At 41.7% G+C, this 22,032-nt stretch overlaps 1 pseudogene across 1 annotated transcript; it reads left to right on the top strand.

Moving 5' to 3' along the window:
• The first annotated feature begins 13,580 nt into the window (after nucleotides 1–13,580).
• LOC308501513 (transcription factor A, mitochondrial-like) lies at nucleotides 13,581–20,160 on the top strand (annotated as a pseudogene). The gene is made up of 2 exons: nucleotides 13,581–13,593; nucleotides 19,462–20,160. The product of its transcript is annotated as a transcription factor A, mitochondrial-like (transcript).
• Nucleotides 20,161–22,032: the final 1,872 nt, after the last annotated feature.

Raw genomic sequence — 22,032 nt, 5'->3', positions numbered from 1 at the left:
ATGTCACCTCTTCTGGGTACTGGGGACACAGCAATGACTTGACGCAGTAGTACCTTCAGGGAGCTTATAAGAAGATTGAGGGGCTCTAAGAAAGGACTAATTCACACTAAAGTGTAAGTGACTGATAATGAGCTTGCTAAGGATATTGGCAAATCAAATCGAAAGGCTCCCAGATAAGAACTCTTCAGAATCAGTTGCTTTACAATGTCTTAGATATGAAAATTTTTTCCATAATTAAAAACAAGTTGAGAAATGCTGGATGAAACAAAGTTAAGCAGGTTCTTTACTCCAGGACAGCTCAAAGTCAGATTGATCAAGTTCAAATCTTAGCTCTACTACTAAATGTGTGACCTTGGACATATTTCTTTACTTCTTTATAAAATAGAAATAACACAATGGTATCTAGTTCATAGGGTTGTGATGGGGGTCAAATGTGGGGATGGATACTAGGGGCTCAGAGCATTGCTTGGTGCCTTGAAGACACTTACAGGTAGTTACTATTCATTTTAGCAGAGCCTTTACAATACCAACATATGTTGGAGGAAGTCTCCAAGTGGGGGACACAGAATCCCAGCCCTCTTCTGGCGCAGAGAATTCCATAGGTCTGGTGTTCAGAGAACACACTTTGGAACACTCCAGCCTCCAAGATGAAGTCCCTGCTCCTTAGGGAAGCACTTGAGGACCTCGGGGGCTTGTATTTGCTAACTTTTCTAACACACTGTCACACCTTGAGCTTCTACAACACCGAATGAGTTTCAGTTTCTTGAGCGCTGCACTCTCTCTCAGGCCCCCACACCTGTGTCCATGCTATTTCCTCCGCCTGGAATGTCCTTCCCTCTGTCTCTAAAGTCACAGGTCAAATGCCCCATCTTCCCTGAAACTTTCCCTGACTACCCCAGATACAACTACCCCGTCTCTTTCTCCTCCCACTAACTCAGGCCCTTCTGCCATCACCAATGGGGATTAACCCCAATTCCCTTGTAAGTGCCCCCGATAAGGAAATACAAATCTACGAGAATTAGATTAAATCTGTTTGTTACCATGTCATTTGAAAATGCCTTGATGGATTATCCTCAAAAGTTGGAGGGTATATTGGGGGGCCTGGGGAACACCCCAAAGAACAAGGAGTTGCCCTCCAGAGCAGCTGAAACTGATAGCAGTAGGAAGCCCGGGTGATGCTTCTTGGGAGGCTTGAGACACATAGAAGAAGATGCTTTGGGCAGAGAAGAGAAACAGTGTTGTCAAAAACCAGCCCCAAATCACAGCTCATAAGTGCGGTCGTCCCACTCTGCAGAAGTAAGTTTGCAGTCGAGCTGTTTCTGACCATGGCCACTCTGTGCAGGTTGTGCCAGGGTAGAGAGCAGCAAGGTCAATTTCTTTCCTAATGAGTAATGATTCTCTAGGGTCAGCAGAGGGGCCAACTTAGCCCGGGGAGGTGGGTGTAAGAAGGCTTCCCAGAGGGGAGGTCATTTTGTCAGAGACCTGAATAAGCCAGGAGTTAGGGGCTGCAGGTTAACAGGGAGGTGAGAGGAGAGCCTCTTCCGAAAAAGGGGACCTGGCTGGAGGTACCAGAGCTGGTTCTGGGAATCCACAACAAATCAGTGGGTTGGAGTGACCCGCAGGCCTGGGGCCTCGCCCCTTCCTCCGTGGATCAAAACAAGTTTAGGTTGAGCTTTCTGAGCTCCCAGCTGGGTTCATAGTGATGACAGCTCTGGGTTTGTTGGCTGCTTTCCAGAGACATACCAGAGGCGCCTTAATATCCTCCCTGACACGTCTTCTGAACTCACTATAAGCTCGTCCCTTCCAGGAAGGTTTTCTGTGGACAACTACCCAGCTGGTGTGGATTCCTTTGAGCATTAGTCACCGAGGAGCTGTTCTGACCTCTGCTAAGGCTGGTCCTCTCCTATGTTTGCCTCAGAGGATGGGATAAAGAGACTCTCACATGGCAGGCTCTTTTATGCCACCTTCCTTCTTCCCCTTCCAGCCCCTCCTGTCTAGATTTTTCCTCTATAGAAATTGTCCTGAGTACCCACTTAGCCACTGTTTGTTGAGCACCTATTTCTCTGTCAAAGAGCCACGTACCAGAGGGAACCAGCAAGTGATTCAGCCCCTCCATAAGCACTCACTGAATCAGTTAAGTGTCCAGGGCACAGTAGCACTAATCACACTATTTAAATTGAAATTAATGAAGATGAAATGGTTTTAAAATGCAGTTCTTCTGTTGCATTAGCCACATTTCAAGAACTCGATAGCCACATGTGGCTAAGTGGCTATCATATTGAACAGTGCAGTTACAGAATATTTCCATGATAGCAGAACATTCTATTGAACTTTCTAGAGTCACAATGAGCTGGATTCAAATCTCAGGTCCTTCTCTTGGAAGCTGTGTGAATTTGCCCAAATTAATGAACCTCTCCGAGCCTCTTTTCTGCATCTATAAAAGCCCATGTTCTTTAGATTGCCTCACACTTCCACTCATTTGAATATAATAGTTAGAGCAAAGCATGAAGTTAAAACCCCCAGAAACTTCAAATTATGTTTCCAAATTAGTTAGGACTCTTGTAGCAAATAATAGGAAATTAAATCAAGCTACCTTGAGTAAACAGGGAATTTATAAGCAAGGCTGACTATGTAATTTGTGGGGCCCAGTGCAAAATGAACATAGGGGGCTTTTTGTTCAAAAAGCAGGAAAAAAAGTGCATTAAAGGTATCAAAATATGAAGTTTTTTTTTTCTTTCTTCCACAGTCTTTTTCTCAACTTGTAGTGTTTTTTTTTGCTATCATTCTTAAGTAAATAAAGATTAAAAATTTAAATTACTAGTATGAATTTTCCCATTCATCTTTATATTTGCAATGCCGGTTTTAAATGCAAGTATAAAAGCATTTAACTTGCATTCAGAGTCACCAAAATTATATAATCTGTGTTTAGTAGCTAATACATGTAAATATATGTTGTTCTTAACCAGAACAGTGGAAACACTGTCCAAAACTAATTCTGTCTTTATTTCACTTCTTGATACATATACATCCTACCAGTACATTCTCTGTCTTAGGCTTACTGGTGAGTAAGGAAGACCTGGAAAGATGAGGAACTGTGGATAGCCCTGTCTTTACTTTTTCTTCTATATCATTTTCAGTATAAGTGGGTGACTAATACGGGGAAGTTACACCAGTAAGAAAGGATACAATGAGATTCCTTCATTTGTATGTCTTAGAATGCCACTGTCTCCTTTCTGTGTTCAAAGCAAGTTCTGGTTTGAGGAAAGCGTGGTTTTTTGTGGCTGTCAGCACCCCTGTTTACTCAGTTGCAGACATAACATGTTTTCCTTGTACTTGCTTTGAGTCTTGCTGAACTCCCAGGCATCGCCAGGTTACCTGAATTCTGAGCTCATAGGGTATCATGTACACTGTATACAAATAGAATGGTAAAGAATAGTGGTAGACGTTTATATTGCATGCATCTTCTCTGCTCCCACGCATGCTCCATTATCCTGTCAAACTTTACTTATAAAACACAAGTTCAAAGATAAAATTAATAAGAATTTAGAAATGGTGACAGCACAGCATTAAACCAAGCATGGCCTTTCTGATGCCCATGAAATCAGACCTGTTTATACGACTGGATGGTGACACTTTCAGAGAACTTAAGGGCCAGAGTAGAACTGAGCTGCAAAGACAATCTGAACCAGGTGCTTGATTATTAAACAATTCTCTCTCACTGGCGCTTCTTTTTGCACACCCGATCCATTCATTCTTTCTTCATTCAATGCATGTTCACTAAGAGGTGGTGTAGGATAGTGATTCAGAGCACAGATTCTGGAACCAGATGACTTGTGTCTGAATTCTGGCTCCTAGACCAACTGTCTGTATGACTTTAGGCAAGTTACCTGGTGTCTCAGTTTTCTCATACGAAATATGGCGATAATAATGTTCTGTCTTATAGGGCTGTTATGTCGACTAAATGAATTACATGTGCGAAGCATTTAGGACAGTTGTCTGACCATAGTAAGCACTGTATACATGTTCTTATTATTAGCATTATTACTACATGCCAGGCATATTCTAGGGGTATAGTAATAAATAGAAATAGACAACAATCTCTCTTCTCATAGAGCTTACATATTGGTGGTGATGTTTGTGCTACATTATTCTTTCTCTAATGGAGAAATGGGGCATATCCACTACTGTTCTGGTCCATGTGGAGGAAACATGGCTACCACAGCTCTGTTTCACTCCAAGTCCAAAATTCCCAGGAAAAGTTGTGATTGGACCAGCTTGGACCAATCATCTGTGGCCAGCAGGGGCAGGGGGTGGAGTCACATTGTTTCAAATTGCTGCTTCTATGGTAACCCTGTAGATGTGTGTGGTAGCAGTTAGGAAAATGGATACACTGGGCAGACAACAAAATATCTAGTACATTGTCCTAGTCACTCAACTCTTGGCAAGGAATACTTATACCTTGACTTTTTTTTCTTTCTTGTGTAAAATACCTAATATCTTATCTCCTGTAATACTTCTGCAGAACTTAGGATCAGTTGCTCAAGGTTCTTCATTGCTTTGCCTTCTCTGATGTCTGCTTCTCCCCCTTTGTGGTAGCAGGCACCGTAGTGGGCATGGAACAGATTGTAGTTTACCATTTGATTCAGGTGATTTCTCATTCCTTCTAAGCCCACTGCTTCTCGCTTGTTTGGGCCCACACAGCCACCAAGTCAGGGAGCCAGGATTCAAAACTCAGGCATAAAGCCCACAGAGAGCTCCAGGGACTTATTGGTCCACTCTCTGAGGCTGGTAGAAGGAAAGGAACCTGGGCAAGGCCAACTGGAAACCAGGTGCCAAGTCAGGAACAGAACTGGGGTCTTCCATCCCCACTCAGTCCTCCCTAAACCCAGAAACATTCCTCAAAAAAAAAAATCATTCTGCCATTGACTATTATTTTGCAGTATCTCTTCTACGGTATGGAATTTGCCTCTACCTCCTAGCCTGCATGGCAGTAACTGTGTGGACCCTCTTCTGGAGCAGCTCCTACCTGCCCCCTGCCCCCGAACTTCCTGTAAAACTTGTGTCCAGGCTCTTCCCACCTACTGCCTCTGGCGGCCCTATGCTCATTTCTTTTGGGAAGGTGTTGAAGCCAATTACTGAATAGGGGATGCAGGACGGGGGACACAGGACAGCTATTTGCAGAGCCACAGGGACCAGTGGCTGGGGAAAGGCTGAGCTTGGGCAGCTGGGACCACAGATGTTAGGGAATGGGATTAAGGAATTGAATAGGGAATGGACTCAGTCTTGGTTTCTGGAAAAAGTCAAGATGAGTGTTGGCCAACACACTGGAGGCTCTGGGCAGAGGGTGAGCGAAACTGGAGAAGGGCAAAGAGTTAGGTTCTTATTCTGACGCTGTGGGATGCACTCAGGGAAGTCATTTGAGCTCCCTGAGCCTTAGCTTTCTCAGTTCAAAGGTGACTCCTTGCTTCATGAGGCCGCGGTGAGGCTGAGAGACAGGTGTGCATCGTGGCGGAGAGCACAGGTTATGGCGTCAGACAGACCCGGATTGAAATTTCTGCGCAGCATTAACTAGCCGTGTAATTTTTAGGTATGTTGCCTCACTGCTTTGAATCTCTATTTCCTTGTCTATGAAATTCGGATGTTAATTATACCTAACTTAGAGGGTTTGAGGAAGTTTAAATAGACTCTTAGATGAAAAAGAATTAGTACAGAGCTTGGCGTGTGTTAACTGCTCAAAAAAGGGTTGCAAGCTATAGAGACCCCAATGGAGAGAGTTTAAACAAAAAGAGCAATTTATTCAAAGCCTCTTCAACCTTCTCTGCTTCCCATCACAGCACTATTTCTTTTATTTTTTTTATTAGTTTCAGGTGCACAAGACAAAGTAATACTTAGATGTTTATCATTTTTATCCCTCACACTGTGTGGACCCCTTCCCCCATCCACTATCCCTCTGACATCGCACAGAGCCATTACATTTCCACTGTCTCTATTCCTAATGCTGTACTCTGCTTCTTGTAAGTATATACATACATATATATACATACATATAGCTATATAAAATTATAGTTGGCATTCATTATTGTTCAGCTTCAGGTGTACAGTGCAGTGATCAGGCATCTACATCTTCCCTGAGGTGGTCTCCCTAATGAGACAAGTGTCCATCGGATACCCTACAAAATCTTTACAACATTATTGATTACATTCCCTAAATTAATTTTCAAAACCCCGTGGCCATCTTGTGGTTACCGACTGTTTTCTAATCCCCTCACCTTCCCGTTATCCCCACCCCCCCTCCCATCTAGCAACCCTCAGTTTTTTCTCTATGTCTCCAAAACTGTTTCTGATAAGTCATTCACTAATGTTTTTCTTTAGATTCCACATATAAGTGAGATCATATGGTATTTGTCTTTCTCTGTCTGACTTATTTCACTTAACATAATGTTCTCTAGGTCCATCCATGTTGTTGAAAATGGTTAGGTTTCTTCTTTATGGCTGCGTAATACTCCATTGTATAAACGTACCACAGTAATCCAGTCATCTACCAATAAGCATTTCAGTAGTTTTCATGTCTTTGCTATTGTGTATAGTGCTGCAATAAACATAGGAGTACATAAAGTTTTTTGAATTAGAGTTTTGGATCTCTCCCGATAGATACCTAGGAGTGGAATTGCTGGATCATAAGATTGTTCCATTTTCAGATTTTTGAGATACCTCTATACTGTTTTCCATAGTGGCTGCACCAATCTGCAATCCCACCAACAGTGCACAAGGATTCCCTTTTCTCTACATCCGCGCCAGCACTTGTTGTTTGTTGATTTATTGATGATAGGCATTTTGACTGGGGTGAGGTGGTATCTCATTGTGGTTTTTATTTGCATTTTTCTGATGGTTAGTGAGGATGAACATGTTTTCATATGTCTGTTTGCCATCTGTATGTCCTTTTTAGAAAAATGTCTCTTCATGTCCTCTGCCCATTTTTTAATTGGGTTGTTTGTTTTTTGGAGTTGAGTTGAGTGAGTTTTTTATAAATTGTGATATTAACCCCTTATCAGATATATCACTGGCAAAGATCTTTTCCCATTTAGTAGGATCCCTTTTTGTTGTATTGATGGTTTCCTTTGCTGTGAAAGAACTTTTTAGTTTGATGTAATCCCACACGTTTATTTTTTCTCTTCCCTTGTGTGAGGGGATATATCAGTAAAAATCTTACTCTGGGTAATGTTTGTGAAGTTTCTTTCTATATTTTCTTCTAGGAATTTTATGGTTTTAGATCTTACATTTAAGTCTTTAAGCCATTTTGAATTTATTTTTGTATATGGTGTAAGGAGGTGTTCCAGCTTCATTTTTTTGCATGTGTCTGTCCAGGTTTCCTAGCACCATTTATTGAGTAGACTGTCTTTACCCCACCATACATTCTTGCTTCCATTGTCGTAACATAGCACTATTTCTAATTCCTAACTCCTCAGCCTTTTGGAATCTGACAGCCATAAGTGTTAAAGACATAATGGGCTACTTCTGGAGATATAATAGTAAATTCCTTGTTTCCAAACAAAAACAAACAAAAGCTAGACAACGTCTTGGGGACATATAGCAAAAGGGATTCAAGCAACTGATGGGATGGGGTGAGGAGAGGAGGGCACTGGGCTACAGGCCCCTATAATCTTTTCCAGATCCTCTCTCTCACAGTGCTCACCCACCCCTGGATGTGGGGATGGGGTGGTGACCACTGACAACTGTCATCTAGGCCACGCTAAGGAAAATCCTGCTAGGAACTGGTCACCAGGAAAGCCCACGAGAAACAGGTCCCACCACATCGTCATGAGTGCCTGTGTTTGATGTCCTGTTCGCAGATCTGGGAGCTGGTGCTACAAGAAGAAATAGTGCAGACCGCTGGCACAATGGCTCCGGGAGTGACAGACACCTAGGTGTGAATCCTGCTTCACCACCCTACCTGCTATGACATTGGGTAAGTCACTTCACCTCTCAGGAGCCCAGATTCTTCATCAGTAACTAATGGGGCTAACAACAGTTCCTTGTTCAGAGGGCAATATGAACATCAAATAGCATTACATGTGAAAAACATGTTCTAACTGTTTTCTTAGATTCTGTATTTGTCTATTTGGCATCTTCATCACAGGGCCAGTTTCATTAACTATATTTTCTTTATGCTCTGGCATCTGGGGCTTTATAGACCCAGGAATACACTGTCTCTCCCAGGGCTAACTAATTCCTAAAGGTAGTAACAACCTACTCCTGAGTACATCTTTCATATGCACACCAGCCAATCAGGAGTCTATACCCCCTGAACCCCTTCCTTATCTAACTCACACACCCCACCCACCAAGCCAATGTTTCCCCTGCCCTAAGTATCCCGGAGTCAGGTACAGGCAGCTAGAGACCATCCCTATAGCCCAAAGCTGCCAGAATTACTCATTGCTTACCCTGCCTTGCCTCGTCTTTCCAACAGAAATCCCAGTGAAGGCTCAGGCCTAGACTTTTCCTCATTCCTGGCCAACACTGGTGTTTTCCTGTGTGGCGCTGCCTTGGGGACATGCAGTGACCCACTCTCTGGGATCTGTGAGCACAATAAATTTCTTCCTTTCAAGCCTAGTCTTCATGTCCTCCTGTGGCAACACTGATTTAATCACACCACATGCAACATATACATTCTAAGAACAGAACAACTGAGCAGTTTCTGACCTATAGCAAACTTTCAATAATTGTTAACTATTATTGTTATGACTATTGCCAGTATTGTAGACTAGCTCTCTATTAATTATGCGACTGTAAACAACTCCCTGTCCTTTCTGGGCCTCAGTTTCCTCAGGCTACAAATGGGGATTCCTGATAACCCCAGCCTCAACGGGATGGTCTTAACGATCAAATATGTAAAATGTCAATATTATTATTTTTTTTTCTTCCTCTGTCTTCTACAGAAGCTTCAAAGAGAGAAAGGTTATCTTGAGTCATAGGGTGGTCAGAGGAGACTTCCTTGCCAAAGGGGTTGAGCTGGCTCAGACTGTGATAAACTCTGACCTCCAAGGCCAGTTCTCAGGCTCTGGTCATAATTTACAATCATCTATTTTTCGTCTGCTGAATATTGTCCCTTCCAGGACCAAAAGCGCAGAAGGGCTGTGAGCCAGAAGTGACAAGGCCTCCAGCTTGGGGCTCTGCCTCAGGGAGCTGGCTAAAGCCCAGGCTTTGGAGAATGGGCATATAGAGGAACTCCAGACCAAGGGAACAGCATGTGCATAGGTGTGGACACTTAAAGACATGACACGCTCAATTAGGCTACTTTCTCCGTGATTGATCCATTCGTAAGTTGTTCTCAGAAGTATTTAGTGAGCACCATGGGGGACCTGGTCTCTGACTTCACAAAGCTTAGCATTGAGCTGCAGACATAAAATGTACGAACCCACTTATGAACCTAGAAATGAGCTGCATTCCAGAATTCCACTTGTAAATCAGTGCTTGGTTTTCACAACAATTTGTTTTTTGGGGGATAAAAATGTTATACACTGTATTGTATTTTATGTTCCTGGCCCTATCCATGGAAAAATATTTAATCCATTATATATAATTATGTATAGTGACATACATTTATAATGAAAAATTGTAGGAAAAATATACAGCTCCAAAAAATAAACCATCTTGTTCCTGACACATAGTATATACTACATAAATGTTTGTATACAAATATTGCAGACAAAATTTTTTTTTTTGTCTTAGTTACCTTCATCAGGACTTGGTCACTTGCTTCTGATAGGCCCTGGTGAGCCTTATAATTTTGGATGAGTTACTAAGTTCATATTTTCAAGAACAAAATTTTAGGTAGAAAACAATTTTAAGAATTAAAAAATGAAAGCAAACAAAGAAACTCCGTAAAGTCAAAAGGCAAGGAACAAACTGGGAAAAATTATTTACAACTCATATCACAAAGTATTAATCCCCTTGATATATTAAAAAAACTTCTAGAAATAGAGGAGAAAAAGACCATTAATTCTAATAAAAAAAAGATGGGGAAAAGACAAGAATAGGTAGTTCACAGTTAAATACAAGTGACCCTTTAACACATGAAAACATCGTCCACTTCTTTCAAAATAAGAGAAATATAGATTAAAACTACACTAGGCTACAGTTTTTTTACCTAACGGATTGGCAAAACTCCAACATTCTGTCAATAACTTTGTGGTGAAAGAAAACATTCTCATCCATTGCAGATAAGAAAGCAAAAAACTCTATGAGCAGCAAACATCATCTATGAAACTTCCAAATTCATTTACCATTTCATCCTACATCCATTTCTAGGAATTCATCCTCTGACTTGCAAAAATGTGAAACGATACAAGCACAAGGGTACTAACTGAGGTAATCGTAAATAGGAATAGGAAAAATGGAAATGACCTACCATCATTAAATGGGAGTTGGTTAAATAGTCTACGATATTTCTACACAATGAGGTATTAGGAATGTACAGAAAATAATGAACTTGTGCTTACATGGAAATATCTCTAGCATGTATTAAGTAATAACACTAAGGTACAAAATAATAATTGTGTAAGAAGGGAGAAAACAAGAATAAATTATTTGTGTTACTGGTACTTACAAAAGAGACAGTGGAAGGATACATAAAACATAAAGACAAATGTTTATGTATTAGGCTAGAGCAGTGGTTCTCAAACTTCAATATGAATCAGAATCACCTGAAGGGCTTGTTAAAACACAGATTACTGGCTCCCATTCCCAGAGTTCTGATTTAGTAAGTCTGCGATGGAGCCAGAAACTGTGCATTTCTAACAAGTTCCTGGGTTGCCAGTCAGAGGATCATAGTTTCAGAACTACTAGGCCAAAAAATGGGATAGAAAGGGTCGGAGGCTGGAGCAAGTCTTCTCAGGGTATATCTTTTTCTGTGTTGTTAAACACTTTGATTTTTTAAAAAACATGTGCACATATTACCTACTCAAAAATAAATCTTAATTTAAAAAGAAATAAGTATTCAGTTAAATAACCTGCTCCTCAATCACTCTCAATCACCTTAGTCTGTTTTATTTTTCTTTATGACAATTGTTGTTATACCTAAAATGATTTTATTTCTTTTGTTTATTTGATTTTCTTTCTTCCGCTACTAAATTAGGGCAAGAACATTGCCTTTTTATTGACCGCTATATTTCCAACACTAATATTGTGTCTGGCACATAGTAGGTGCTCAAGAAATAGCTGTTCAATGAATAAAGTACTTGCTGAATTCTCTTAGTATGCACTAGACCAGTGATTCTTAGTCAATCACCTGGGAGCTTTTAAAACTAACTGATGCCCCCATCAAGTCCCCAGGTTTGATGTAATTTTTGGGGACTGGTGCGACCCAGCATTGGGTTGAGGGTGATGACAGCCACTGGTCTAAACCACCGCAATGTAGAGACTTATGATTAGGATCATTAACATAAAGTATATATAGATCTTGCTGCATTTTTGTACACTGCTGTTGGGACAGGTTCTGAGACCCTTTTTGGTCTGGAGACGCTGATGTCCTCTCTCCTTTCTCTTTAGACTGCCAATTCCAGATCTGAAAACCTTACTGAAAAGATACCCTAATGCCCAAGACCCTCTTTAAGGCAAGGACTGAATCAGGCATTGAATGATGGGACACAGTTAACTTTAATGGTCTTCATGTATTTTTCCCCCAGTGTGGAGCAGTGCAGGGTAATGAGTCTGAACGCTGGGCCCACTGCCCCTACCCTCGCCTTGGCATTTTAGTTCTGCAGTGAAGTTAAGGGGCCTGTAGGCTCAGGTGCTATCATATTGCAATCTTGCCATGCCATCACAGTGAACAGATGTTGGGTTTCGGCATCACAGAGTCATGACACCCAACCCCATTGGCCACTCACCAGTTCTGTGACCTTATGCATCTCTGGGCCTCGGTTTCCTCATCTGTAGAATGGGGATGCTAACACCTATGTCTTGGGATTGCTGGGAGAACCAAATGCTATAATGTGCATGACACATAGCCCCCACTTACTGATAGTTATTTCTTGGCTTTTCAATTTAGTTATTGCATAAGCTGTTTTCATAGTCACCCCCCCATTGGTTTATTAAGTAATAGTTGTAAAAATTTATAACAAGTCACAGATTGGGAACCTGCACCCTTGTTTTGATTGGCTCTCAAAGTGTTTTACAAGAAACTGACTCAATTGCCAACACTGGAAAACTAGAGATCTTACATAAAAGCCTGGATTTGTGGCTTCATTGAAAACATATGTGTGACCACAATTGCTGCACAAGTGTTGGCTTCTCACTCTGTTCACAGTCCGCATGACATTCTACCACCTTTGACCTCATTACCCCTCATTTCCCTAGGTTCCCTGAACAGCTGGCCACTAAAGGCCTTGAGTCACTAGTCTGAACCCCCAGTTTATAAAATGCTTTCACTTACTTCATCTCACTTGAACCTTATCCATGAGGGAGAGGTTACCATTATCCCCTGTTTTACAGGGGAAGAAACTGAAGCTGAGACATTATGTGACCTACTCAGGGCTGTTTGGGATTCAACATGTGCCAGACATTATTCAAAACACTTCACATGTCTAAATTAATGTAATCCTCACAACAATTTTATTAGATAGTTTCATCATTTCTATTTTACAGATGAGGAAATTGAGGCTGAGAGAGGTCAAGTGACTTTCCCAAGGTCACACAGCTAGAAAGCTGAAAATAAACCCAAGCCTTCTGAGTCCTATTCTGCACTTATTCTCCTGTGCTGCAGTGTAGTCTTTCCTTCTTTCTTCCTTTTCTTGTTTTAAAATAGGCAAATGTGTGGCCCCCATACATGGCCCCCATGTATGGCTCCTGGTAAGATTTTGTAAAGTTTTTGTGGTGGGGGGTGGGTGGGGTTACATTTTGTAATATTTGTACCCTGCTGTATCCCCAACACCTAGCACAATGTTAGGCATGCAGCACAAGCAGTATTGAAAGAATATATTATAGCAATAAAGGCATTATCCATTATCATCAGCGTTCAGTACTCTCAGTGTCTGTAAATAAGGTAATTGATTAATTATTAGCATAAAGATGAGGACCTACTATATGGGCCTGTGATGATACCCTTCTCTTGAGTAGCTCAAGTCCAGGTGAGAAATATTAACAAATAAAATTGAAATACAGGATGTATGTAAACATAAGTCACTTGCCAAGAAAGTTACTTTTCCCCTTAGAAATGATCAGTGACCCCCTTGTGATATTTTCACCAATTCAGTTGGCTTGTTTCTAATTTATTGCTATTATATGTAATGCTGGAATAAGTACCTTCTGAATAATATCTTTGTACGCCTAATTGTGACCTTCAGATAAAAATATACACAATGTTTAGGCCTTTGATCCTCGCTGCTGGGCCCGGGTTACAACCAGCCTCCTTCCCTCCCACCCCCCAGACAGTAATTCTAAGCCTGAGTGCACTGCTACACAGTTACCCACCCCTCAAAACCAGAGAGCACAATGACGTTCAGGTGTCCCTGCACCTCCTAGGTGTGAGCGCCACAAGGCTCCTATATTAGAAGGTGATTGGGTCTCACACCTACTCACCTGTCATGGGGTCCTGGGGTGAGGCTCTCCCCAGGAGGCCAAGTTGAACTTTTGTGCCATGTGGCAATGGGGTCTTTGTCAAGAAAATTTGGTTAAGCAGAAATATGCTCAAACTAGCTCAAACAAAAGGCGGTTGCTTTACAAGAAGAAATATGGAGCTTCCTCAGAGAAGCTGAAGACAAAGACACTTGGGCTTCACAAGGGTCTAGAACCAAGAACTGAAAAGACAAGAGTTCAGATTACTTTTCCATTTCTCTAGAGCCATCTCCTCTCTTCTGTCTCTCCCCTCTCTCTCCATCTCCTTCAGTCTCCTCTCTCTCTTTCTGTACAGACTAGGTTATTTCTCTCCAACATAACACGGTGGACCATTGGTCCCATACCTAGAGGTACCTGACCTCTCTGCTATAGCAGCAGCATGAGGAAGTTCCAAGTTCTTGGGAGAAGGTGGCCCTGCCTACATGAGACATCCACCTGGGGGGAAGAGGACAGGGTCCCATGGAAGCTCAGCCCACTCTTCACACAGCAGTCACAGCTGGAGGGCTGGACAGGAAGCTCCAGAAAGGTCTACATCCAAAGGGATCACATACCTGTCCTACAACTCTTTCTTGTGCTTGCAGACCTCAGGCTGTAAAAACTTGGGAATAGTGCAAACATTCTACAGGAATGAGATGGTGCCCTCAGAAGGTTAACTCAAGAGGGAGAACGAGGGTGTTTAGGGAGGAGTGGGCAGAGTTAAGGGAGTCAGCCAGGGATGGTGAAGCACTCTGGGATCAGCAACCAGGGAGCCATTCTTACCCATACGTAGGCCTGAAGGGGGAGAGCAGGAAGGAGCCATGACTGGAAACAGAGAGGACTGAAGCCAGCACTCAGAGGTCAGAGGAGGAGGGTCACAGCCACTCTCCAAACTGCAGGCTGAGCAGAAGAAGCAGAGTAAGAAATGCCTGACCGCTCTCTCCTCCTGCCCAACCTGAAGACAGCAGCTGGGGGCGGGAGGGGGGGGCAAGGTTGCAGGGTGGGGGGAGGCAGTTGGGTGATGGGGTTGTAGGTTTCAGCCTACAAGGCAGAGAAGGATGGAGAGTGGATGCAGCTGGGGTGGCTCAATGGGAAATAACCAGCCTAGGTGGTATGACAGCTTGGTTTTAGGACATGATAGGCATTTAACCCCTGACTTTGTCATCTCACTCCTGGCAATGTAGTTTGAGGATATGATGCAAATTAAAATTTTTATTTGTACTAACTTTTGGGAGGCAGTATGGCTTAATGACAAAGAAAGGGTTTTGGAGTCGGACAAATTAAATTACAATCCAGTCACCCCTGTTCCCTGGCTTTATGGGTTTGGAGCATGTTGATTTACCTCTCAGAGCCCCATTTCCTTCATCTGTGATACCCTTCTCCCCCCTCAAACAAACTCTTTTTTGCTTCAAAGAGTTGTTGATTGAGAGACTTAAATAAAACTATATAGTAACGGGTCTGAGCATAGGCCATTGTCGGCACACCACAAATGGTGGCTATTATTGCTATTATTTTTCACTGCAACATTATCTGTAACAAAAACTTTGGAAATAGCCTAGATACCTAACAGTAGAGGAATGATTGAGTAATGAATGCTTGCAGTTCCACTCTATGAAGTACAACCATGAATATAATGGTGAAGACAACTAAGTCACATGGGACAATGTCTCCATTGTAAAGTTGAGTAAAAATGAAGAACTGCAAATGCTAGTTTTACACTATATACTCATAAGTATAATGACTGGAAGAGACCATAAAGAAACAGAGATAATCAATGTGCCTGGTGAGGGTCATGGGTATTTTTTTGTTTCTTCTGAAAAAAATTGTAGGTGGTTTTAATGGTGTTTATGTAAACATAGTATTCAAAATCACACAATTATTTGACCTAAACAAAAGTAATTTCTTTCTATGGGTGACTGTCTTTGTTTTCTGAGGCTGCTGTAATAAATGACTGCAAACTTGGTGGCTTAAAACAACAGAAGTTTATTCTTTCATCGTTCTGGAGGCTAAAAGCACAAAACCAAGGTGTCCGCAGGGCCTCGCTCCCTCCAGAGGCTCTAGGAAGAATCCATTTCATGTCCCTCTCTGAGCTTCTGGGGATCCCAGCACTCTTTGGCATTCCTTGGTGTGTGGCCACATCTCTCCAGTCTTTGGGGGTGTTCTAGTCACATGGCTTTCTTTTCTGTGTCTGTGTGGTCGCCCTCTGACTCACTCTTACAAGGTTACATTTACAGATTCCAGGGATTAGGAAGTGGACATATCTTTTTTGGGGGTGGCCATCCGTCAGCCTATTACAATCTATTTAAGAGAATTCAGAAAGTGGTAGCAGGCAGACCAAGATGAAACATCAGAAGAGATGAGAGTCATTGGGGGAAGAACTAATAGAGGAAACAGAAGACCTTTAACACAACAATAGCAAATAGAACTGTTTGTTGAATGAATGGAATGAATTGAAAGGAGCTGAGGACGAGCTATAGTAATGTGAAGTCCTAGACTATCTTCCAGCCCCCATCATAGAACCATGGACTTACTAAATGTCTGCTCTCTGCTCAGCACTATACTGAACTCACCTCTTCACTTCATCACCCAGCTTTGCCTCTAGCCATGTCCTATTTCATAAAGGTCTCAAATAGTCTGAAAATGAATATAAAAATCAGGGATGTGTGTGTACGGAGAGACTGAATATATAAACAGACACTGGCCAGATCATGTATGACAATATATTCTGACCCACAACCTCTGCAGTAATCAGCCCCAAACAGTCAGGACTTGGTCAGCGATGGTCAGCTTTCCTATTTTTTGTCTTCTAACTCAAGACTAGCCAGAGAAAGCCAGATATGTTCCCCAAACCAATGTATAAAGATGCCCACTTCTAGTCAGCTGTTTCCAGCTTCTCTTTGCCAACAACCTCAGTCAGAGCAGCCCTTGAACCCTCCCTTTTTTTCACCCTAATGCTTTCCTGCTCCGTTGCCTGACTTTGAGTCTCTGCCAAATGCAAGTGGTGGTGGTTGACTCCCTTGTTATAGCAAGCTCTGAATCAATAGCCACTGTTTGTTCTCATTTGGGTGGTCTTTATTTATTTCCACAACACAGGTTCTCCATTCTGCTCCACTGAGTGCACTTAGGCTCTGTCGTGCGAGGCGGCCTGTGGGGCCTCTGGTCCCACTCCCCACATAAGAAGGCAGGATATGGCTAGGCCAAAAGGGACCACCCACCGAGCCACAGACAGGGGAGTAATACCACTATATTCTCTCTGGTGGACTGCGGATTGTGTGGCTACTACTGCGTGTGTCTCGCCCGGCTGCCAGAGAGAATATAGTGGTATGACTCCCCTATCTATGGGTTGGTCGGTGTTCCCTTTTGGCCTAGCCATATCCTGTGTTCTTATGTGGGGAGTGGGGCCACCTCGCAAGACAAATGGCGCAGCGAGCAGAGTCTCCTACATGACAGCTCCTACCCCTTGGTTACGACCATTGCCTATGAAGTTGAACGATTACAACCAGTACAGTGCCTGGCACAAAGTAGATGCTAAATAAATTATTGTCAAGTGAAGGAATAGCCCTGTAGGGTAAGGTGAAGTGTGTTGCTGCAGCTCCAACTTCTTAGATTAAGTTCAGGAGAATAAGTCCAGAAAACTTACTGTTAGGGAAATTCTAATGAATTCTTGGTTATTCTGAATTCTTTGGAAAATGGAGTTTTCTAGTTAATTGAGATTTCTAGTTGAGTCAATCAGAGGTTCTGAATGTGCTCGAATAGGCCCCTCACTGAACAGACCTTAATGCTTCTTATGGATGCAGATGGCATTACCATTTCACGAATATTGTTGTGGAAAGTTTTTAGTACCACACAAAATGGGCAGAAGATGCATGTGTTGGCTATGGGGTTACAGCCACCACAGTAGCTATTGTTGAACAAAATGCCCAACAGGAGTTTGTTGTCCTATTATTTATTGCTCATAAAATTAAATGCAAACTTCTCTCATACTGCGGTCCCCCCACAAGAGTTTCCTTGATTCTCTTAGTTGTTTACATTGTGGATAAACAAGCTGTTAGCTGTTGGTTGGTTACTGAGGAGAAAGTCTGGAAGCAGCAGAGATGAGAAAGACAGCAGGCCAGCAGGAAATAGCCTCAAAAGAGCCTCCTAAGAGGCTATTGTGCCCGTGAGACTTTGGGACCACAGGACCCTCCACTTCTGTGGCCTGTGCAAGGTGGCAGTCACCATTTCCAAAGCATGGAGAAGATAATTTCCCTGAAAATAGCAAAAGGTTCTTTTGACTCTGTCCCCCCAAAACCCCCACCCTGCCTTTTTTTAAAATTCAAACATCCTTTTCAAGATCTGTTTAGGTCTTTTTATATCTGTGTTTAGACAAGCTGAACAAATGAAATTTACTCAACACTTCAAATGCAGGACCTTTGGTTGATCCCTGCATATTCTATGCTTTGAATAGGATTTTGAATTTGTACATCAGCAAAAATTCTGCCCTGAGAATGTATTTGTCACAAAGGCCAAAGACTGTTCTCCATCTCTCTTTCACTCCCCTAATCCCTCTTCGTTTTGGCCCATCCATACAGAAATTCTTGTCATTTCCCCAGCACTCTCATACCCTTTCTGTCTGAGTCTGCACAAGCTTTTCCTATCTCCTAGAATGCTCTCTCCTCTCAGCCTATCTAGTGAACCAAACAATCCTTTAAGACTAAACACATGAGGGGGTTCTGGGAAGCTGATGCAGTAGGCAGCACCAGGAATCTGTCTCCTCACCTAAACAATTGCACAGGCAGAATCTGTCTAATGTAACTACAGTTGACCCTTGAATAACATGAGTTTGAACTGCATGGTTCCACTTACATGTGGATTTTTAAAAATAATTATATAGTCAGCCTTCTGTATTCCCAGGTTTTATATCTGCAGATTCAACAAGCCACGGATCAAAAACTATTTTCAATCTGCATTTGGGAATCCACAAATATAGATGGCCTACTCTATGCATTGTTCTATATCCATTTTATATAAGGGACTTGAGCATCTGCAGATTTTGGTACCCATGGGAGGTCCTCAAACCAATCCTCCGTGGATGCCGAGGACAACTATAGTTAAGTTTAGAGGGAGTCAAAAGTTATACGTGGATTTTTGACTGCACAGGGGGTAAGGGTTGGTGCTCTAACTCCTGTTATTCAAGGGTCTACTATATTTTGGAACTCTGGGGTCTGTTCAAGGGTTGCAATTTCCAGGGGAAGGATTGGATGGTAAAGTTCAGTTACTTTTAGTCAATTTCAGCTCTTACACAGTAGCAACAGCCCATCCACCATCCACAGTCACAGGGCAGACAGCTGTGTATGTTTTCCTACACCAGTTTATATACAGCTTTCAGAAGCCAGAGTGGGCAAAAAAGGACCTGTCCTCCAGATATCTAGGATCTGTGCTCTTGTCAGCAATTGCTTCTTCTGGTCACAGAGGTGCAAAGAGGTTGGCTGTAATTTTTGTTGCACCACCCCCCATTGTTGCAAGCTCCTACCCATCCAGCTGAAGTGACTTCCAGTGGATTTCGAGGGCTGGTGCCCTCCCCTCCCGCTTCTCTTTTTCCCTTTTTTCCCTTTTAGGAGACGGATATTGAAGCCTAGGACACTCAAAGACAACTGCATAGCCTCACAAGTGGTGGGCATGATAGAGAATATGGGAAGGTCGCCCACAGGACCAGTTGTCATTGTTGGGGTTGTTCTATTGTATCATGGGCTATATGAGATTGAGGGCAGGTTACTGACTTGGTGGTGGGTGTAATGGAGCTTCTTTGCAGCATGTGAGCTGTGCTGAGTGCCCTAGGAAGTCCAGAGTGGATCTCTGTGCAGGCTGTGGGAGTCAACTGCACCCTTCCTTCAGTTTTGTATGTTTTCATCACCTTGAGTAGTTATCCAAAGAAGGCTATGACTTCATATGTTCTATTTCCTATAGAACAACTATCCATATTTAAAGCTCAGGACCCAGGTGTGAAAAATTCAGGTCTAATTTTTAAAATCATTGCTCTATGGAGGGAACTTCCTGATTCAGAGAAAAAAATATATGAAGATGCTTACAAGGCAGACTGGCAGGCATACAAAGAAGAGAGAAACAATTTAAGAACAGCTAACTCCAAGTCAGATGATATCTTTGGAAAAAGAAATCATGCAAAAGTGTTTAAAAACGAAAGCAATAATAAAAAAGAGAGAGTTAACAATGCGTGGAAAACTGACAAAACCTTGCTCAGCTTTTAACATTTTTATATCTGCAGGCTTCCAGGAAGCCAAGGATGATACATCACAGTTAAAGGTGAAGACTATGAATGAAAACTGGAAAAAATCTCTCCAGTTCTCAAAAGTAAGTATATATATTTAACTTGCTGAAGATGATAAAATTTGTTATTACAATTAAATGAAATCTTGGGAAGAACAAATGGTTGAAGTTGGATGCAACGATCTTCTCCATCACAAAATGAAGCTCCCAGTAAAAAGCATTGAGGAGTGTTACATAGAAGATAGAGTTATGCTCATAAAGGATAGATACAAGAAACCAACTAGGTCTCAATACCTGAAGCTGTTGTAAAATTAGAAAAGATAAAGTTGGTTAACACTTTGTATTTAATACCTTTTTTCTTTAGCCTATGGACTTCTACCAGTTCAATATATATTTTTTGATGATAAAATTATCCGTATATATTTTTTTAATTTGTTTCAGGTATAAAAGACAAAGTAGTACTTAGACATTTATCATTTATATCCCTCACACTGTGTGAACCCCCCTCTCCCCATCCACTATCCCTCTGGCATCGCACAGAGCCATTACATTTCCACTGTCACTATTCCTAATGCTGTACTCTGCTTCTTGTAAGTATATACATACGTATACACACACACACACACACACACACACACACACACATATATATATATATAAAATTATAGTTGGCATCCATTATTGTTCAGCTTCAGGTGTACAGTGCAGTGATTAGGCATCTACATCATCCCCGAGGTGGTCTCCCAAATGGGACAAGTGTCCATCGGATACCCTACAAAATCTTTACATTATTGATTACATTCCCCAAATTAATTTTCAAAACCCCGTGGCCATCTTGTGGTTACCGACTGTTTTCTAATCCCCTCACCTTCCCATTATCCCCACCCCCCGCCCATCTAGCAACCCTCAGTTTTTCTCTATGTCTCCAAAAACTTTCTGATTTGTTCATTCACTTATTCTTTTCTTTAGATTCCACATATAAGTGAGATCATAGGGTATTTGTCTTTCTCTGTCTGACTTATTTCACTTAACATAATGTTCTCTAGGTCCATCCATGTTGTTGAAAATGGTAAGATTTCTTTCTTCTTTATGGTTGTGTAATACTCCATTGTATAAATGTACCACAGTTTCTTAATCCAGTCATCTACCGATGGGCGTTTCGGTAGTTTCCATGTCTTGGCTATTGTGTGTCACAATAAACATAGGAGTGCATAAAGATTTTTGAATTAGAGTTTTGGATTTCTCCAGATAGATACCTAGGAGTGGAATTGCTGCATTATAAGGTAGTTCCATTTTCAGGTTTTTGAGATACCTCCATACTGTTTTCCATAGTGGCTGCACCAATCTGCAATCCCACCAACAGTGCACAAGGGTTCCCTTTTCTCCACATCCGTGCCAGCACTTGTTGTTTGTTGATTTATTGATGATAGGCATTTTGACTGGGGTGAGGTGGTATCTCATTGTGGTTTTTATTTGCATTTTTCTGATGGTTAGTGAGGATGAACATGTTTTCATATGTCTGTTTGCCATCTGTATGTCCTTTTTAGAAAAATGTCTCTTCATGTCCTCTGCCCATTTTTTAATTGGGTTGTTTGTTTTTTTGGAGTTGAGTTGAGTGAGTTGTTTTTTTTTTACAAATTTGTGATATTAACCCCTTATCAGATATATCACTGGCAAAGATCTTTTCCCATTCAGTAGGATCCCTTTTTGTTTTATTGATGGTTTCCTTTGCTGTGAAAAAACTTTTTAGTTTGATGTAATCCCACATGTTTATTTTTTCTCTTACTTCCCTTGCGTGAGGGGATATGTCAGTAAAAATCTTACTCCGGGTAATGTCTGTGAAGTTTCTTCCTATATTTTCTTCTAGGAATTTTATGGTTTCAGATCTTCCATTTAAGTCTTTAAGCCATTTTGAATTTATTTTTGCATATGGTGTAAGGAGGTGATCCAGCTTCATTTTTTTGCATGTGTCTGTCCAGGTTTCCCAGCACCATTTATTGAATAGACTGTCTTTACCCCATCGTACATTCTTGCTTCCATTGTCGTAGATTAAATGGCCATATAGGCATGGATTTATTTCTGGATTCTCTATTCTGTTCCATTGATCTATGTGTCTGTTTTTATGCCAGTACCATGCTGTTTTGATTACTGTGGCCTTGTAGTATAATTTGATATCAGGTA

Source organism: Rhinolophus hipposideros (assembly GCF_964194185.1).
Source record: "Rhinolophus hipposideros genome assembly, chromosome: 8".
Taxonomy (NCBI): Eukaryota; Metazoa; Chordata; class Mammalia; order Chiroptera; family Rhinolophidae; genus Rhinolophus; species Rhinolophus hipposideros.
Note: the sequence above shows the minus strand (reverse complement) of the source record. Positions and strands in the feature narration are given on the sequence as shown.